The following is a 21548-nucleotide window of genomic DNA, read 5'->3' as shown; positions in this document are numbered from 1 at the left end:
CATCCTATCCCATCAGAGAGCCTATCTCTGAGTTACTGTTCTAGATTTAGAACAACTGGGATGAAATGATTGCATACTCAATTTATTATCTACTCCATCATATCTTAATAGGCACATTAAGATTAAAACTGGAGAAATATAGGAGAAATCTGCAATGGTGTACTAAAGTAAGACAGAAGAAAATATTTAATGAAATGGTAAATTCATTGATTATAAATAATGCCTTACAAGTAACATGTTATTTTATTGTCCCATGCTTACCAGAAAAGGAATTTGTTCATTCTTGATTGAATTTAGAGTCCACATGTAAAAACTCACATGAACTCTGATTAATCATACTTAGTTTTCAGAAATTATACTTCTCTTGTTTATGCCTTGAAAAAAATTCCCATCAACTATACTTTAAGCAAGATAGAATATTCCAAGACCAACACCAAAAGCCCTCCAAGACAAATGAAAACCCATTCCTAATCTTTAGGTCTAGAAATAAGGCCTTCATTTAGGGATACATTTCATTTTTTCACACAATTTGATTGCACACAGAGATTTTTATCTTTTACCCCTGAGCTTCATGATGACAGTTATTTGTCAACGTGTGCCAAAGTGGTCATCTGTAAAGTCAGGTAATGCATTAGTTGAAATTTACATTTGCAGTCCTGGGTCCTTTGTGAATACGATGGATATGAAACAACATGAGTTTAACAACCTACATATGCACCTTTGGGAAATAAAATTCATGGTCTCAGTAACTGCCCTGGGACAGGGCTTAGAAAAATATCTTTTGCTTCAGAACAAGCCATCTTCTAAAACCATAAAGCGGAATGTTTGTTCCTGTATTCGTCCATATAGAACTATAAACAATGTATATTTTTGATGAAATTTTAAGCATTAAGGTATATTTTAGAGGACATGAAGCTCATTCTACAGTCACTATAGCAGCAAATGTTCCTGCTACAGGTTGTTGATGGAAAGGAATGTTAAATGAAGATCACCTTCAGGTATCCTGACCTCAGGGGCAGACTTGCCAGCTTGTCGTCTTCCTTTGTACCTCTTCTGTCTCATCCATCCTCTCTGCTTCAGCTCACTTGGTCTTTGAACCTTGCTCTGTAATATATCATGCTATGTTTTTCAAACTGCAGTGTATGTTAAAAGAAGCACAAGCAAACAAGCAGGTGACACCATCTGGTACTCTGCTCTCCCAAGCTGTTGGATAATGGACAGTTCTGTGGTGCTTTTTCTAACTACTAGATATAAAACTGGATTTATACTCCACAGCCTTCCCCTCTGCTTTCTTTCAAGACAGTGCTATTGTCCCACTTCTGCTCTTCTTGCAAAACAGTAGAATAATGCTGTCTGGATTCTCCCTTCGCCCCTTTGCTGTATTCAGGCATTCATAGCAGTCAGTCAAAGTAGTCACTTACAGCTATTTGTCTACCTCATGAACTACCACAAGACAATCAGGAGCTTCCAACAACAAATATCTCACCAGAAATCTGTCTATTTAACCACAGATAACAACTTCTTAAATGTGTTTATATGTAACTGTTGATAGGTGCACTGAAGTATAAATAGAGGAATAAGGATAAACCAGAGAAACAAGTACAGAAACAGACTGCTGGCTAGTACTCAGGTCTGGCCATGCCTTGCATCTGATCTGCAGTCTGCTCTGTCTTCTCGCTAAACTGCATTTCTAACTATTGTCTTGAATGATCATACTCTCTATTCTGCAGCCATGTGTGTGTGGATGTCTAAGTGCCAGGAATCATAAGCAGTTCATAAGTACCATGTTCTCACAGTGTCAGAAATTGAGTCATATGCATCATCAGTAGAAAGGAGGAAGCTGAACTAGCTGGTGAGTAGGGTAGAAGCTTGGTAGCCAGATATTAGAGCAGCTTTAGGTCTGGATAAGATATTGGAGAGAGTAAAGAGTCTGAGCACTTGGTGCTGAAGGGATTAGGAGGTCTAATTCAGCACCTGTGGGGGATGTAAGGTCTGGTGGTTGACTACTGGTAAGGTCATAGGTCAGGACCAGACAGAAAGCCCTTTAGTGTGTGTGAGCCTGTACTTGAAACTGCTGGGATACCAAGGGAGCCAGTTTACAGCTACTGGTTAAATTTGGAGCATAAGGCCAGCTGCTGGGAGGATCCATAGGGCTTGTGGCTGTGAATATGTGTGTAAGCCAATGGCTTGTGGCTGTGAATATGTGTGTAAGCCAATGTAACAACAGCTGAGCTGTATCCACATGCCAGCATCTTGGATGTGAGAGCAGGGATACAAGGCCAGCTGCTGGATAGACCCAAGTGTATAAGGTCAGCAAGTGAACACGTATTGTGTATCTATATGTATGTATATATTTCCCCCTAACGGACCTTCCTCCGGAACAGCAAACAAGGGAGGCAGATCAGGCCATTTGAATTTAGATCCTCATCCTCAGTCAGAAGAGTGATTTTGTTCTTGATCTCAGCAGGTGCTGTTCAGAGCTGAAACTCGCTGAAATCTCTTTCAGGAAAATTTTCTTTCCTTAGGATTGGCAAACATATTTTCTGTTAGCCAAATGAGTTTCTGTATCATTGGAGGACTCTGCAAACATAATCCCCCCTATATATTTGATGCCACAGATGTTTCCTAGCTTAACTACATTCTTCTGCAAAATTGTTAGACAATTTCTAAGATGAAAACTTTCAATACACCTACAGCAATGCCCCTTTGACTCTTAACAGCAGAGTTCACACGACTTCTCAATGAAAGGCATGTTTTGAGGCATTCTCAGATGACCCTTGCAACTGTGGGTAAAAGATCAGGAATCTGGCTTTCTGCTTATAATTCATGTACAGTTGTACTCACCTGCATGTTAACTCCAGTTAACCTACATTTCTCAAACTTCTCCCTGAAAACTCCTATTTTACCACCCTAGTCACTTGGTATTTTTGCAAAACCTTCTTCACATAAGCAGTTCCAAAAAAACTTAGTAGGAGCAGGAAAGGGGGACACTAGTTATGGACTTTTTTTGGGACTTTCTGCTTCCTAAGGGCAAGACACCAGTGTGATATATTGCCTACTTTAAGCAGTCTGCCTCTACCTCTCAAAAATATCTTTTCTCTTATACTCCTCAAGTTAAGGGACCTATGTTTTCTTTACATCCAAGAATGGTTAAAATAATAACTGAAAACTTTATCTCGTTGTAACTTTGATTATTTATGTAAATAGAAGAGAAAACAGATATATAGCACTATGGAACTCCTTTACACATTTGAGCAATTTAATTCCCCTGTATCATACCTTAACAAAGGCAATAGTACAAACCTTATGAGCTTTCAGAAATCTATCCATATATATTTTCTAAAAGTTCAAGCTTCTCTACTCATGACTCTGGTACCAAATAACCAGAATTTTGTATAGGGTAGTAAAGGATATTAAACTTCCTCACAACAGAAATATCCTATCTTCCATCTCCTACAGCAGATGGAAGCTTTCTTCTGGAAGATTAGAGTTGAGTGGTGAGTCTTTCTGATAATCAACCACAAAAATAAAAGCCTAAAGTTAAGTACATAAATCCATATTTAGATCTCTACCTTATTAAAAGCTGAGCTCACATTAATTTCTTTCAGAGTGTTTCAGAATCAAAGATGGCATGATCTGGAGAGGCAGAGAGCCTTAATAGGACCTTGTATTTATCTCTTCCTGAACTTTTATTTTTGAAGGTTTTGGCTCATCATTCAAGTTGCTTCATTGTGGGGAAAGCAGGGAGAAGATTACAACTGAAAGAAAAAAAAAAAAAAAAAAAGAAAGAAAAAAAACAGAAGAAGGTCTCTTGATTCCTGAATGTCTCTCTGGCTATCCTTTCTGATGTGTGACTCATTGCTGGCTGGGAAGGGAATGAACTTTTACGATGAATAATAAACTCTGCTGGTACTCAGATCTGTTATGCAAATAAACATATTAAATGAATGCATTTTCCAAGCAGCATAGATTCTGCCAGGAAATTTGTTGAAAACATTGTTTGCCATTGACAAAGGCAACGTGCCAAATTCAAACCTGGTGTGAGTGGGCGCAAGTCTGCTGGTTTCAGTGGCATTGTGCCCATTCACACCAGGTCTGTAATTGGCCTATTGTGTTTCAAAGGCTTTCATAATCCAAGAAGTGCCAAAGTGCAGATAAACAAATTCTTTAGCTCTAGAAGAGCTTTCTCAGGGTCAACACTAATTTTCAGTTCACTTAGCAGTCATAAACTCCTTCTGGAGTTCAGTCTGCGACTGTACCAACCTTCTAACCTACAGATTGAAAATTCTTTGGGACTCTCAACTCCCTCTCTGCAGAACTGCTAAAACGAGCCAGCCTTGAAGGCACCAGCTTCAGAAATTGTATCTCAGTAAAGATGGGAAACAGCACTGATTCAATAAAAATTAACCTGACCTTCCTGTTCTGACTTCATCCCAGACAAAATCTCTTTCAAGTTTTAGAAATATTTGATTTTCTCTTTCTCTCCACAACTTATGTCAAATGTCAAAAAAAAAAAAGGCTAGACATACAAGAGAGTGTAAGATGAACTGTTCCTGTGAAATCTTTAACCTTGTTTTAGAGTTACAAATTATGTAAATAAACATCTCAATTTTGTGAGATCTGCACACAGATTAAGTCATCCCTTGGAATCTTTTGAAGTATACTCATGCAATTTCAGAGAGATGTTTCTGAACTCATACTTTCTTTTATCTCAACTACTATCCTGATAACTTTCATAAGGACATAATAACAAACATCAAATTTGGCAGAGTTACTAAGCCGAGAAGTACAATATTTGCTCAGATAGATCTAACTACTCTGAGGCATTCTATGTCTATTAGAGTAATATGGGTATCTAAGTGGTTAAAATAAACAGTGACTAAGAGGCTTGGGTTCCAATGAGACAGAATCAAAGATTAATGTGAGAATTAACAGAGTGGTATGCAGTATAAAAATAACAAATCAGATATGATACAATTTCTTATTCAAGCTAATTTCTTTAACATTTTTGGAATGTAAACATGAAGCTGGCTGCATAAGACCAGGTCACTTATTGCCTGAGGATAGCAGACCAAATTTTTTTGTCATGATTTTGGAAGACTTAAGTTCTGATTTGCCTTCATTGAGGCATAAGAAATCCTGGGGCAATTTCTCTCACATACAAATGACTGATTTTCATTTTTTTATCATAATTTGTGTTTGGTTTTCTTCTGCACCTAGTTTTTTTTTTTTTTTTTTACATTAGAAGTACAGCTGCTACATATATGAGCAGCATTTGTGGCACAAAGCTGAAAAATCAGGTTTCTTGCTGTACAAGTATGGTGTAATAGCAAACAGTGCCATTAAATCAAAGCTGCAATAATCTGCAGCTCCACTGACAGATATCTGCACATAACTTCAATGTGACTTATGTGCTAAGATAATGAATTCTATAATGCAAATTTACACATGGGGGTCAAATAAGGAAGTTCTTTGTATTTGACAGTACATTGGGTATTAGGTATTTGTCACAAAATAAATAATTCATCTCGCATAGCTACTTGCTATGTAAATGATAGTCTATGTATATTAAAGCATTTAGCACTTAGAATAAAATGGACAGCTGGGGCCAAATGAATATCTCTCAGGACACATTACCATTAGAGCTCCCCTGTGAGTTTTTAACTCTTTTCACTTCTGAGTGCTGTCATGAGGACATTAATTGAATAAGGCACAGAATTCGTTCTAATGCAGGCAGAGCCACAAAAAATGAGAGGAAAATAATGTAAAGCAGCACATTAATTTCAGATTCGACTTTCCCCCAATTTTAATGTTTCTCAAATCCCCTATGTAATTTTGTTCTGATTCAATTTGGGAAAAAACAAAGGTTAAATATTTTCAAAATATCAAGCAGATGACAATCAATACACAATTTAAATATGTTTAATACAAGCTGAGATTTGGGCAGAATTTAAAGTTCAAAATTCCCCCTATATTTTATTTGAATTTAGACTATCATTGAACACATTCTCTCATTCCAGCCCTCTAAAATTTCTTCCCCTGTTGACTCAGACCCAAAGTAAACTTATATTCCTTTCCTATTGACTCAGACCCAAAGTGAACCTTAAACAGGGCATGAAGTTTAACCCACTAAAGAGTGGCCATGCAAGTGGTTTGAGGTTAACCCTCCAGACCCTATGGAGAGGGTAAATTGGAGTGCATGCTCTCGGTCCTACTCAGTACTGCATAAATTTCCTCTAAAGATAAAAGAGACAGAGGCTGTTTTAACAGTCTGTGCCCTGCTCCTGATGTTAGAAACATCATGAGACTCAAATTGTCTCTCAGACCTGTAGCTGTGAATGCAAGTCCACTAAACTCAGTATAGCTGTCTGAGACTTATATCCTGGTTTAAGCTCAGCATCTTCTCTCCACTGGAACTGCTCTGAAATACACAGAACTTCTAGTATTACTTTGAACATGGTACTGGACCTGATTTACTGATCTATGTATATTTCAATAATCTTTTCCTCCTTGATTTTAGGATGATCACATGATACCCCTGCCAACAACCTAGACTTCCTTAGGGCTAATTTAACAGTTAAATATCAGATTATACAGAAATATTATATACAGAGAAGTAATTTAGAAATATTGATAGTATCTGTGATCATCACTGTTGCAGCAGTGTAAAGTCTAAGCTACGGTCAAACAGATTATAAAGCTGAATAGTGAAGAAAGACAGATTAAAGTTTCTGACGTTTTAATAATTCACAAAATATGTCTGTTCCCAAGTTGAACTCCTAAACCCCTAAGCCAGCATGAACTGTTACTTTTTAATACTGCATACCAACATTTACTTCATTTTCAGTTTATATTGTAATCATACTAGTTATCATAAAATGAGTTCCCTGCTGAATTCAGCTTTGAATTAAGGTGGTGAAATTGGAAAAATTAGATCTATGCGTGTCCTGGATTTTTAGTACCCTGGTTCAGCACAAAATATGTTAACACAACCATCATCTGACCTCAACACATTGTCATTCAATTCTGCAAAACTAAAGAAAGTGGAAGACAGGATTGATTTAGTAAAGATACTTAAATATTTTTGTGTTTTCCTAAATGAGAAGTCATAGGTTCTGTTCTAAACACAAAGAAAAATCTTTGTCCTTTGAAACCCTGGCCATTTGAGCTTTCAAGCATAGATCAAAGACACCTAAGACAGTAATACTCTCATTGACAAACCCATCTAGAACAGTGCAAACTTTGGCAAAATGGAGTTTTGACATCAGGTAGCAATACTGGGATTATGCTGGTGAGCATCAGACTCCCCCCAGGATCCTGGTGTTATTCAGTTCAGGCAGAAACCAAATGAGCCATTTGTGGGTGTTCTTTATTTGCAGCCAACAAGGTGAATACAGTGCTCCACTGTCAGTATGCCCTCAGCTACCTGGCTGGTTTGCTTTATTTAGGACTGTAAACAGCTTGCCACATTTTAAGGCAGAAAAAAAAAGCTGCTAGTCTCTGTGAGGGTAGAGAGTAAGGAGGAAGGGGTTTCTCTCTGGGGCTGTTTAGGGTCATCTAAATATAATTTACTTGATAATTTCAGTATTATAGCCTTCATCACTACTTTAAAAATGTCGGTCTACAACCTGATAATGCCTCCACAGTAAGCAGTGTAGAAAGAAGACCTTAGACCTTTTCTGCAATAACTCTAGTCCTGGTGGATTCAAACTCTCATTGGTTTTGCTCTCAAAGTCACATTTGTAATATGGTGACAGCTGGCTCAGTGCTTTTTCATGTCATTAAAATCCAATGTCTTAAAAGAGTAAGTTTTGTGAAGCCAAGACGCCATTTCAAACACAGAAAACAAAACTGTATAATAAAATCTCAGTTGGAGGTTTTTTCTCTCTGAGATAACCTTTCCTTCACAGCAATAACTGAAGGACAGGATTACGTGGCATGAAGGGGGCACACAGCTATCATGTGCAAGATAGTTTGGACCTCCAGCTGTGGAAGCTGGGAGAGAAAGTAAGGAATATTTCAATGTGGCTAGTGAAAGTGAAGGTTTGTTTAAATTGATGGAGCACAAAGGGGATCATGTAACCCCCTTTGAGACCACCAGCTGTGGCATGCACATGCAGTGCCACTTCCAGTGGTATGTGCGCGATGCCTCCACCTGCAGAAGAGAGCTCTTTTTGGCTCTCTGGGTGGCATGAGAATTGAGACAGTTTCAAGAGTGCCCTGGCAACTGGGTTTGTGGGAGATTGGTCTAATTCTGATATTTCCCTCTCTCCTGTGCTTCTTCAGTACCAGAATGAGCAGTTTCTTCGCAGTTGGAAAGCTGCATTATCTTGCTCATGAGCTGCTTTCTCCCCTGCCTGCCTCCCTCTGAGATTGCCCTTTCTGTGTGCTCCTGTTGTATCCTCAAGGTCAAAAAGTGTGGAAGAAACATAATGTTTTTCCAGGTGTTTTTCCTAAACAGCTTATTCTCTAAAGATGCCATTGTTAAAGGCTGCACAATAATAGGAGCTAAATGCAGATGACGAGTATTTAATGAAGAATACTGAGTTTTCATATCTTTCTTTATTTTAACTTGGGACAGAGATACTGCTTTGAGGAAGAAAATTTTGAAGTAAATAACTGGAAATTGATTTGACTCAATCAAAGCATTTATTTTTATTAAATTATTCTTGCGGATTCATTTTTGAATTATCAAAATACAGTGGATCCATGTAACAATCAAATAGAATATTATTCATTTCAAAAGAGAAATTAAGCCATCTTGTTCTAACAATGTCAAAAAGCAGGATTTTTTTTTGCCAAAATAGATTACCATTTGGATGTGAATGCCCCTGCGAAATATTCCAAATTCAGTGAAATGGTGCTTGCAAGCAGAAATTTCTTTCATCTTTTTTCCTTACCACTGCTAAACAGACATCGCTTTCACAGCAAAAGGTAGACAAACTAACAGGCATAAAATAAATACGTTTCCATTTGTTTATTCACGTATTCGTTAATCTGTTCCTGATCCAAAGGCCATTGGATTTTACAGAGATTTCCTTGAACTCTTTCCATACCTGTGATTTCTGAGCAAATGTTGAGACAAGCACAAGCAGCTTATGTGCGTCCCCATATCCCACTCCTTCCATGAATCTGCATGCTAATCCACATGTTAGCTATTCTGAGGTCTGCCTTGATGAACAATTATTGTATTGTGATGTGCAAAGCTTTAATAAAACTATTTCCTAACCCATTTTTGCCTATGCAAGGAATTTGAGTTGTTGATCCCAAGAGCATGTCGCACTAATCTGCTTCTTGTATAATACAGTCTTTTTCTTTCCTTCTCACTTTGATTACTTCTGTAATCTAGTTTGTTATTTTCCATTATTTGTTATTGTTTTATTATTTGTTATTCATTTTTTAGTTTGCTCTCATTATTTGTCCTTCTTCTTTGCTACTGCTTTATTTGTTTGCATTCTGTTTCTGCAATATTTTCCCTTTTGCTATTATTTTTCTTCATTAGTTGGAGTGAACATTTATCTCTGCATATCATGTAGCTTGTTTTTATTTCATTATTTCCTGTGTTTGTGTTAACAGCCACCACTGCTCAGCCTCACAAAGTCTTCTAAAGGCAGCTCTTATCAATACAGCATCACTGAACCTCACAGATAATGCTTTATTAAATGTGACACTGAAGCTGAAATCTTACACAGTAGGTAGCATAAAATCATTACCAGCTTGAATATTTTTGAGGATCAAGATGATAATGATAAGAGAAATGTCCCAACAGGGGACTCGCCACTTATTACTTAATCCACCAGCCCCCTATGGGTGTATTTTGGAGTCATTGAATGCCCACCCAAGGGTTGTATGAAAGCCTGAAGAAGCTAAGACACATCAATGGTTCTGCAAAGATCTTGTAACACAGCCTAAGTTCTCTGGGGTTTTTAGGGACTTTTTGTTATTAACAAAAAAGTTAATGGGAAGTAAAAATATTGCATGGGAAATGTGTACTTAAAAGTCTTACTTTCTTTATGATTGTCTCCTGTAAAACTGCCCAGGAAATAACATCCCACACTGTCTTTTCTTTTTAAATAGCATATGTGAGGGATCTCTCATCTCTTCTTTATCTGTGGGATATTGAGACATGTAATATAAAAAGGATTTGTAAAACAAATAGTGGTCCCCACACTCTAAATTTCTCCAGTCAGATCAAATGCAATGTCATTCACTTCATAATCTGAACTATATTTCAGATATGAAAGGCTAAAGTAAGTTAATATTTTCCCGAGCAAAGCTATCAAGCAGACAAACAGTATAAAAATGTTATATGGTCTTTCCTTCTCCTCCTGTCAGTGTAGATCTTTGATCCTCAGATCCAGTTTTAGAATCTTAAAGGACTGAGATGATGTACAATTTCTTTAATAATATTGGCATTTTCATGAACTGTGTAATGTCCTCTACCCAGATGGTCAAGATTTTCAGGAAGATTATGTCTCTCTATTGAATTATTTATAATGTTTTCAAGGTCTCTGTTCTAGTACAAATCTGCATTTCCCTCTAAAGCTCCTAGGATTTATCTCTTGGAACAGTTGGAGGTTGGGTTTTATTGATTTTTCTGTTCTTTTCTTTTCCCCATTTTGACCATAACTTAAGCAGGTCAAGTCCAGCACTCTCCAGTGAGACCAGTGTTACAGGAGCATGGTCTTAGCATGTTATATCTGCTGTTCAGTGAAGAGAGAGGTCCCCACAATGAATCTAATTTGTATAAAATAACAGAGACCTCCACTGTCTGTCACTCTTACCATTGACATGCAAATGACAAAGTCCTCAAGTCAAGGCTGTACTACATCCCCTGAAGAAGCAGAGGTTGAATGCTAACCCTAATTGAATTCCCAAAAATCACATCAGGACCAGGAATTTACCCACTACTGTATAGAAGGTAATACATACCAGAGACTGGAATTTCTTACAGGATGTAATTTTATACCTGGTAATGGCATTGCAACAACTACAAACAGTGTTTAGCATCATAAAGGACTTATTTCAGGTACTTTAGAATGAATGTTTCAGGTAATTTAGAATTAGTGTGCCTGATAAGACAAAATTTCTAAATTTGAGATATATTTCCCCTCTAACACAAGCAGACATTAGAGGCTGCAGTAAGAAGTTTCATTAAGTCGTGTTTGACAGAACCTTTTCTCTAGTTCATTTTGCCTAAATGAGGTAAAACTTCTTTTTATGGGACACACAGGCAAATACAAGAAATACACATTATAAAAGAATAGCACTTAATAGACTTCACTGAGCTGAAGCACAGACAACTTTATTGATGACTCAGTCTTACAGTGAGACCTCACTGGTTTTATATTGCTCTTCTCTGACTGTTTCTCTATACAATTTCTTTTATTTCTCATTGTCTTTAATGTTCAATTCTGCAGTTCTTTCAAGTAGTCAAATATTACCCATCCACACTGGTATAAAACCAATGCAAAAGGGTTATTATTTTTGGCTACATAATTTTCCTTTAAAAGTTATATACTCATATACATCCTACGTCTTAAAATATTGAGAGAGGGAGTAGTAGATACACAAACCCTTCTCTTTCCTTCCAGTAGCATGAGGTAAATTGCACAATAAATCAATTTTTATGGATGTTGTTGACTTGCAACATTTGCTGCTTTTAAAAATTAATAGCTGAAATAATGAACATCCTCAAAAACTCTCTGAACAGTCAGCTTGATTAATTTCCTGATATGAAAAGCAGTTGACAGGTGCAATATTCTCTGCTGGAATTTTCTGTAGTCTGATCAGACTACGATCTAAACCTGTTCCAGTAACACAAATTTGTTTGCTCTGGTTTTAATTTGTGCAAAACAAACAAACTTAAGTCCCATATTGTGCTTTGCTTAGGCATGCACACACACACACATACACATCCATAAAATATTCCTTCCTGTAAAATAAAATCAAGTTTAATTTTTGTGCAAATATTATTCTGAAGACATAATAGCACTGCACAGTTCAAAGTGCAGCTGGCATCTCTTCATATTATTATTGCTTTACTGCCAAACTGATAAGGAATTCCTGGGTATAAGCAAATGTGCACTGCATTTTGAGCATTTTTTTAATAGCTGTCCATATGTCAAAGTGATGTAATCAGGACTACCTCCTTTGAGTGAAATGTAGATACACAGCTTCACCCCAGTGTTTCCATTTACCCCTCCTTTCTAGATCTCTCTATTCACAGTACTTTAATATAGGAGTTAAACACAAAAAAAAAATTGACAGCCATTTTTCTCTCTTTTTTCCTAGAGTTGGAATTAAATAATGCTGATCTCTAAAATGGGAAACATTTTATATATATTTCTAGTTAGGGTTAAAAAAAAGAAATCAAAAAGATTTTGATTAAGTATATTATTTTTTAAGTTTTAAAATATTCATAAGATTTAAAAAATCTGAAATTTAATGCCATCCCATGTTCTTCATTGTCTTGCTTTTTATTTCTGAGATATTGGTCCAAAATAATCAAGACAAATGCCTGAAGTCATGATTAATGAGGCTGCCAGAGATATTTAGATGATCCAGGTGACTAGATCCTGCATCACAAGCAGTGAATGGACAGCGAATCTTCACTTGCAATGAAAAAGATCATCAGTTCCTCAGCTATATACAATCTCTGCCACCTAAAGATCCTTTAAAAGTAGCTCTTGTGAGGAATGTCTGCATAAAAAATAAGTAAAATACATTTTCAATCTGAATGCTACCAATTTGACGTTATTTCTTATTTTTCATGACATTTTAAGCTCCATGATATCTCCCTGTATACCTATGGGAGTTTTTTCTCTGTTTTTCAGGAGTTTTCTCTGCTGATGAATAAATTCAGTGTTACTGTGAGAGAAAACTGCAGAGGCATGTCTTGTTCAGGTGCTCAAATAAATGAAGCTATACAGGAATGTCTGAGTGAGACTGAAGGAAACCTTCGTAAAAGTTTCAGTTGGCAGATGGGGATATCATCTATGTTGCTGTCGAAGATTTCCAAGATAATAAATATTTCTCTCTTGATAATCACGTTGGATAACTTCTCCATCAGCGGCTCTTGCAACTGTTAAGTGTCTGGGGGGTTTGTAGATTAACAAGATGTCAAGGCTGGTCTTTACTGTAGTCTTACAAAATAAAGAGAAACACTCAAGGGAGTCTGCTTCAACAGAGTTCATTAAATTTCTCAGATATGCAGAGGAATTACAGAGAGATAGCTAATAAAACTACGCAATCTGTTTGTCAGATATGTCAAAAAATATTACTTTACAAAAAGTAGGCATTTCCACTACAACATGGAGGCAATTTTTAGGATAGGACTTTCAAATGCATACATGATCCATCAAAATAAGGTATTAGAGGACAGAGGAATAGAACAAAATGCGCTTGGAAACATGTTTCTAGAGAAAAATCTAAAACTCATCAGGAATAAAGAAGCATGAAAACAAACTTCTAGATAACAGTGTAGACAAAGTAAGATATGAGAAGGTTTTAGCTTTGTTCAAATAAAATTACATTTTGTCCCCAGGGGACCAAGATATCTTCCTGAGTGAAGAGAAACATCAAGGTCTTTAGCATCTGCAAATACATTCCTGCTACGTGATAAATTCTGGCTCTGTTTAGACAAAGATGAAGACTGAGGGTTATCAAGTTTTCAGAGACATCCTGCTTACAAACCAGCAAAAGGTTTCAGACAGTCACATGCTTTTTAGTGCTTCTTGGCTTGAATAGAGAAAGGAATTGCTGATGTCACCCAGGGTAATTTGCTCACAGATGTAAATTAATTAGAATAGTAGAGATGGAACCCCTATACATAGTTGGTCTCATCTTCCTCTCAGGAGCCTCTACAGTCATAATTTTTCTCTTCTGTCCATTGTGCCTAAGTAACACAGCAGCACACTGATGCTGAGTACATTTGTAAAGGCTGTGCAATCCCCTCCTCCTAAACACACCAGTGCTGCATTGCTTATGTCCATTTACTACCCAGAATTAGTCTGAGCATTTGCTTAAGTCATGAAACATTGGTTTGCATGGTCCAGGGAGGGGGACAGGGGAAACTGCCATTTCAAAATCAGAAAAAAAGGCAAAGCATTGAAATTGGCATTATATAAATTAAAGTACATGACAAGCAGTGCCAGAAAAGCAGTCACTGAGCAGAATAATACTCTACTATGAGTTAAATAATGATGCCAGTAGGAAAAAAGGAGGCCAGGGTCAAATAAAAGACACCTACTTATTCACAATCTAATCTTAAACTTTTGTTCCCTGACTCAGAGTAGGCACCCACAAGATGTTAACTCCAAATTTATTGATAACTCAAGATGGAAGGGCATTTCATCTTTTTATGATTAATTATGGCAGATTGAGAACGAGGAAATTGCTCTGATAAGCTGCTTGGGCCACAAGGAAAGAGAATACACCCAGAAATGCCCAGCTGTCTGCTTCACTGGAGGCACTGACCCCAGGGAACCAACTTAAGGCAAAGCAACATGAAGATGGAAGCAACACTAAGGAGGCTAAAAGACTGTCTGCTTCACATCTTAATTGCTTGAGCTATTAAACAAACACATCTGGTGTTGATGTCTCTGGAATGCTGTACTTTTTGTGTATCACATATGCCTCTGTGTTAATGCTTTTATGAGATGCTCACTTTGGGCTTGGAGACTTAGGCTGCTAGCTTTTTTCCTTTTTTTTTTGATCTTCTAATGCAAAACATATAGGCACTTACTTTGTGATTTCATTTTATTTGTTTTTACCCTCAGCCTTTTGGGGTTTGCCTATTTCATTGTCTATCCATTCGCCTCCCGCGGTGTCTGCTTTCCCCTGTTTGTTCAAGAGAAATTAGCAAAATTAAATAAAGAAAAATTCCACTCTGGCAGGCATGAATTTGTTAGAGTGAGTTAAAGGAGACAAGTTTCCACAATTTCATTAGGAAGCCAAGTAATTCTTAAAAGAGATGCTGCTTCTTATTTGCTCAATAATGCTTTTATACATTTCAAGCTTTATGAAGGATTGATTTGATAAAAATATCCTTGAAGGACTGTGACCTTGAGTTGCCTTTTATGGAGGAATTTGCTGGGAATAACCTAAAAAAAAAATTAAATGGAGACTACAGAAAATTTGCATTTGTAAGGTGGTACATTTGTACAGACATAGAATAAGAGTTATTGATCATTTTTTTCCAGCATGTTACAGGCTACAAAAGGCATTTCCACTTGGCTTCTTGAAAATTTCTTATTCTCCTTAACCTTTAAAGACGTAAAGTAATGATAAAAATCACATGTACAATATAGGGGGCTGAGATTTTTAATTACTTAGGAGTCAAGGATACTGTAAAGGCACAATCCTATGTTGTTATCTGATAACATGAAAATTTCAGACTGCAGAAGTTATTTTGGCTAATACTTTGGTCTCTTTTTGTGAAATAATGCATAAAGGACCACATTTCCCTCAAGAATGGCCTAGCTGGTTATTCCATAAGAATGGGAAACATTCCTTGTTATCCCCAAAAAATATGGTGTATTATCCTACCCAAATTGTATCTGCTTCATACACACCAAAGATGTTTTGCCAGCAATAGAGCCTGCAACATTTTCTCTGAGCACAGAACATTCATCTGAGTAAATGTATCTATAAATAACATATATGAATCCTTTTTTCCACTTACAATGATACAGATAATAGAGTAACTCAAGATTCTTGAAAGTCAATATTATATGTTCCTGTAGTTTCAATATATTTCTTATAAATATTTTAGTGGCTTTATTTAGTTATCTTTCCTTCTGCGTTGTTATAAAAGCAAAATATGTAAGAAAGTTATACTTACAAGTTTTGGGTCAGGGGAGTGGCAAGGGAGGTGTTCGGAAGGTTTTTTCACAAATGTTATTTCTCATATGGTTAATGTATGGATTATTTATTATAGGATTTAGATTTAGATTCAGATTAGTAATCTAAATTTTGGGATACTGAATTTTCAGCATGGAATTATACACCTCAACTTCCATTTGAACTTTCCTGCCATTTACTCTACACTGACAACATTTGCAACATTCACAGTTTGATTGCATTTGTATCTATGAAAAGTTCATTTTAGCATTGTTTAAATGGAAAACAAATTTCATCTGGCAATGAATACAATTTACACTGCTGTGTTATTCTATCATATTCATTCATGCAGTGGCATTTGGTAACATTTGCATCATTTGCAATGGGGTTACGTTAGTGTTAATGAAAAGCTAAAACAAATATTAAGCCCTTTGTTAGTTTGAGAGCTAACATGAGACATAAAAATGTAAGTCTAAATTTCTAGAACTGCTTTATAACAAGGTAATTTTGCAGCTATCCCTGTCCCCAGGACTTCTGAGGAGAATGCCTGGGCATAACTGTGCTTCTTTTTTACAGAAAGGAATGAGAAAAACTTAGATAAAATCATAACAAAAATTAGTGGTTATTGTATCACTGTAGTTTCTGCCTGTACAAACGCAATAGTCTAACTGAATTTTTAATGTCAGCTACCTGTGTCAACTCTTTACAGCACCTGGAGATATGGAAATGCATGGAATTTGCAGCTGCTGGTTTTTTTTTCCTCCTATAAGCACCTGCTTTAATGAACTCAGTGTCTTTGAAGACCAGTTATGAGAATTATCTAAAAGTACATGGTTTGAATTTGGATACTCACTCCTCTATTTTGGCACCATATTCAGAAGACCTCAGTTAAACAAGGCTTTCTGTAAACTGCATTGGTCTTCTCCAAGTCAATGACATTTTTTATGGTTTTCCTTCTAAAATCTACATAATGAATAAAAAGTCTTCAATGTTTATAAAATTAATGTCACTCAACTGTTTATAAACTTCTCTGCTACAGATATTCTGAAGGGTAACAATATAATATCCAATTTTTACTTTGTAGTAATTTTCGTTTGTTGAAAGAATTAAGAAAATATTGAATTGTTGAAGTGTAAATATAGAGAGAAATTATCAAATTGAGTAATTTTAGCCATTACACCTTGCCTGGCTAAAAACCAACAAAACCACAGTCACACAGTCAATTCTAGTGGCAGCAAGGTAGTCTTTTTGAATTAAAATCTCTTTTGATCAGATTAACTTTATTCCATAGACAACAAACCTCATAAAAATATTGCTGACACATAGTCGTTTAAGATAATTAGAAATATGTTCATAAGATGCCCAAAATTCATGTAATATAATGATAGGCATAAGTTGTAACAGTAACTAAATTGAAAGACAAAATAGCATATTCAAATTTTAAAATGTCATATTTCAATAGTATTTTCTATTATTTTGCAGCTGTACACACATGGCAAAAATGTGATCACAGAAAATACAACAGGACTGACAAACTCAGGAAGTGACATTGTTCATTAATTTAGTCTACTGTAGGATCAAAACCAGTTTTACCCTGATTTCAAGGACAAGATGGGAGAAGGTTTCCTACCTTCAGTTCAGCATAGAACCCAGTGCCTGGGAGGTTACTGACACACAGCAACAGGCCACTCCTGTTTCTTTCATCACTTTCCATATATATTGAATATATATTCCTCTCTGCAGAAGACCATTTCTCAAAGACCACATTTTCAAAGTCTCTGCTTATTCTGATGGTTGGGTTTTGTTTGGGTGTTGGAGGGATTTTTTCAAGAGATCCTGTTTTACTGATATTATTATCTCTGAGAATACAGTGCCTGAAGTAGAACAGAAAATAGAACCAACTGAGTGAGCATTAGGGGAAATGTAAATATTACCTTTTATGTGTTATATATTACACTTTGGTAAATAAATACCTACATGAAGCTTATCTGTTTTTGCAACAACATCTAACATCAACTGTGCAATTTCATTGCACTGCACATTTCTGCAGGTAATTTTGAAATTTTGCAAGGCAAATATGTCTCAGCTGCATTACCTCACACGTCTTCAGTTAATTCCTTTTGTTATACTTTGGGTGGTTCTCTTTTCATTAGGACCCTTTACAATTTCATTTCCATCCTTCAAATCCTTACTTTATACAATGTTCATCTAAATGCAATTGTTTATGATCCACAAAGAAATATATTGCCTACTTTGCTGATCTAGTCAGTAAACAAAAATACTGGACAGCGTCATATCAAAAACAGCCTCCTACAAGGCCAATTCTGTCCTACTTCAATAACAAACCATTTTACAAACTTCTTCTGGACTACATTTTCTTTCTTTCAATATTAGCATATTTTGGCCATGTGAAAAATTTTGTTAATATACTACATATGTCTCTAGCATATGTTTCACAATTGTCCTCTTCAGAAATTAATGTAGTGGGGTTTAACCACATTTGTTCTTAGCAAAATCAGGTCTGCCTTCTCAGGGCTTCCATAAAATGATTGTTTAAAAATGTATCATAAAAATGCTATCATATCTTCATTGGTGCCATAGTAAGACTGACTTGTCTACAACTCAACATTTTTACTTTCTTTCTAATTTCACCACCTATTTTTAAAAAAAAATAAAATTGTAGTGTGTTTGCCCTTCTACAATCCTGTAGGACTGCCCTAGAATTCTTAAACATAATTAATAATGGTTCAAAGATAGTTCCAGCTTAGTTAATTTCATCACATCCTGACATCTTGGCTGCTTCTATGTTATTTAATATTCTCTAACCTGTCCTTTCTTTGTTCTGACCTACTCTCCTAACTTTTGTTAAAATTAATTGTGTTAAAAATTGACCATTGTAATTTAAGAAGCAAAAATCACCTTTGTGTTCATGCCAATAATGTATGAAGGGAAGCTAGTCTTTGATAAACAGGGGGTTCAAGCTAATTTAATTCAACAAAAAGGTCATACTGACTGAAACTGAAAACCAATCCCAATACAGATACAGGTAATGTAAGGTTTCCTATCCACCAATCAGTTCAAAATACAGTGAGAGGATGAGGTCAAAAGGGCCATTCATTCTTATGGGTCTGCAAGATCTTTGATTTCTCCAGAATTTGCCACAGTGCATTAGATGATTTATTGGTTTTTTTCAGCATGGACATTCTATCTCAAAAAATTTGTTTCAAATTATCAATTTATGTGATATTTGCTTCCCAAGGTAGTAACAAATATTAAGTGCCACCAAGGGCTGTATTTCAAATGGCACTTTGGATATAAAGAACATTTTTGAACAGTGAGCAATTTGCCAGGAATATATTAATTTTCCCAATCATCTTCTTACAGAAAGCCCCAAAACAAATGTGGTTGCATTGCTTTTCCTCTCTTCTTTCTGTTAGCCTGTGGCCTCTGATGTCTGGCTGTGTGGTATCATGCAGCTGGGGGAAGCCAACATGATTTGTCCTTTTATTGTAGACTTTTACGTAAGTTATTACTTTGCTTTTAAAGGAGCATCACTCATCTAATGAACCCAGCAGTGCACTGCAGCCTAACCCCAAACCTACGTCAGTGTATAGATCCAGAGGTTCTTCTGTCTAGTTAAAAGTCAATTTTCACTATTAGACCCTCAATGACCACATCATAGATGATTGTCCTTGTAGTTTACTCTGAGGGGGACCTAATCAACTGCATCAGAAGGGGATGCCATTGGACAGTAGACAAGACAATCAGTTATTTTGGGAGTAAGAAAGTACCCAAGGCACACCTTGATCTAATTCTTCTATGGGGGGAGGCTCTGAAGAAGTTAATGGAATTTCTTCTTCATCTTTGCAGGTCATCTTCAATTTGTCACCATGAAATCAAATCTTTTGTGAGCCCCACCATTAACCTGCACTAGCTTAGGTATATCCATCAAGTCCCTATTCTGTTTATCATTATTATCAGGGAAGTCATTGCTCTTCAAACCACTGTGACTATTAATTTTCTACACATTATGCAATAAACCCTATTTTATTCATAAAACTCAGAAAAGCTGCAACATTCACAGGTTTTCATGGGGCATATAAATGAGAACCTTGTGTCTTTACATTCTTTTGAAATATCATCTGTGGAAGTATATGTAGTATGTCTAGATAAGAAATCTCCACTAACTAAAGGCCAAACTTCCTTTGAATAAAAATGCTAGTTTCTCTCCCCCTTTCTTAACTCTTCCTTTCAAAGAATGTTTCAACAAAATCTCATGCATTTGAAAGATATTATGAGTAATTGATTCAGCAACCATATCATCCATTCTCCACTCAATGGGTCTTTTAATGTCAGTGAATGCTGTGTACATGCATTTACAATAGAATGTATTCCCATGGTAGAGATTAAAGGTTTTCATAGAAACTGCAGGTCTATACACTCTTTTTCTGTAATTAATATCCCTTAAAATAGGAAAAACCTTAACAACCTGGCTGTCAACAACTAGTTGCAACAGAATAGACTCAGCCAAACAAAAACAAAAACAAAAACAAAAAAAAACCAAAACCAAAACCAAAACCAAAACCAAAAACAAAAACAAAAACAAAAACAAAAACAAACAAAAAACCCCCACCAAAAAAAAACCCAAAAAAATACAAACAAACAAAAAAAACCCTATCATCTTTTGATTTAATTGTTTAATCTCATTTCTCCTACACTTCAGCATTCACATTAATTTGTTTTCAAACAATGAATATTTTAAGTGGCTCCTACTTACAGGTCAAGCATTTCCATGTTGTTCAATCTCTTATACCATTGTAATCTGACAGATTAAACATTTCAGGTATAATGGGGTATTTTGTATTAGGTGCAAAATATGACTTTAGCCTATAGACAAGCACAAAGCACTCAAAAATAAATAAAGCAAGTTCTAGGATATTTATGGTTGGGATCACACTCATCTAGTCACGGAATTAATAAATTTACGTATAATGTTTTGAGATTATCTCTTTGCTCTGTGCTCCTTTCCCCAGGGATGCATTATACTAGATGCCCCATTATCCAGTTTGGGAATAGCTTAAGATTCATTCCCAGGAAGGAAGGAGGCTTCCTCCTATAAAATATATATTAAAACACAAGTGGTAAAACTGCTGAGAGCAACATCATAAAAAGCAGAGACAGGAAGATGGAAGTGTTCCAAGCAGGCATAGAAAAGAGCCAAAAAGGTCTGAGATGGTCAACACAGAAGTTTTTGGAGGCACAGACTCACAATAAACTTGGGGGCTGCTTCTCAGGAGACCAGTAAGAGTTCATTCTGTGGACAGAATGTTCTGATCAAACTGTGGACTTGAATAGGTTGCTATGATCTTCATGGCCAGTGTCAAAAGAGTAAGAACAAAGAGGTATAAACCTCTTGTAGTGGAAAACTGAATGTGTTCACAACTATTTCTATTATCTTATGTTTACGGTGGGAAATGAAAGAGGATATGTGAAAATGGAAACTGAAAAAAAAGGTTCACCACATTTATTCAGGGACTTTTTTAAAGCTTCAACCAGTTAGCCTCAAGTGGATTTGAGAGAAGACAAACACCTAGTCTGGCTGAGATGGAAAACCTTTTCCTGATGCTCTCTCTCACTCAATTGACACGACATAGCCAGGTGTACTTCTCCTGGGTGTTAAAGACTGTAAGCAAAGGGAGTACATT

This window comes from Fringilla coelebs (genome assembly GCF_963513975.1).
Source record: "Fringilla coelebs genome assembly, chromosome: 3".
NCBI classification, from domain to species: Eukaryota; Metazoa; Chordata; class Aves; order Passeriformes; family Fringillidae; genus Fringilla; species Fringilla coelebs.
This window is presented reverse-complemented; position numbering follows the sequence as displayed.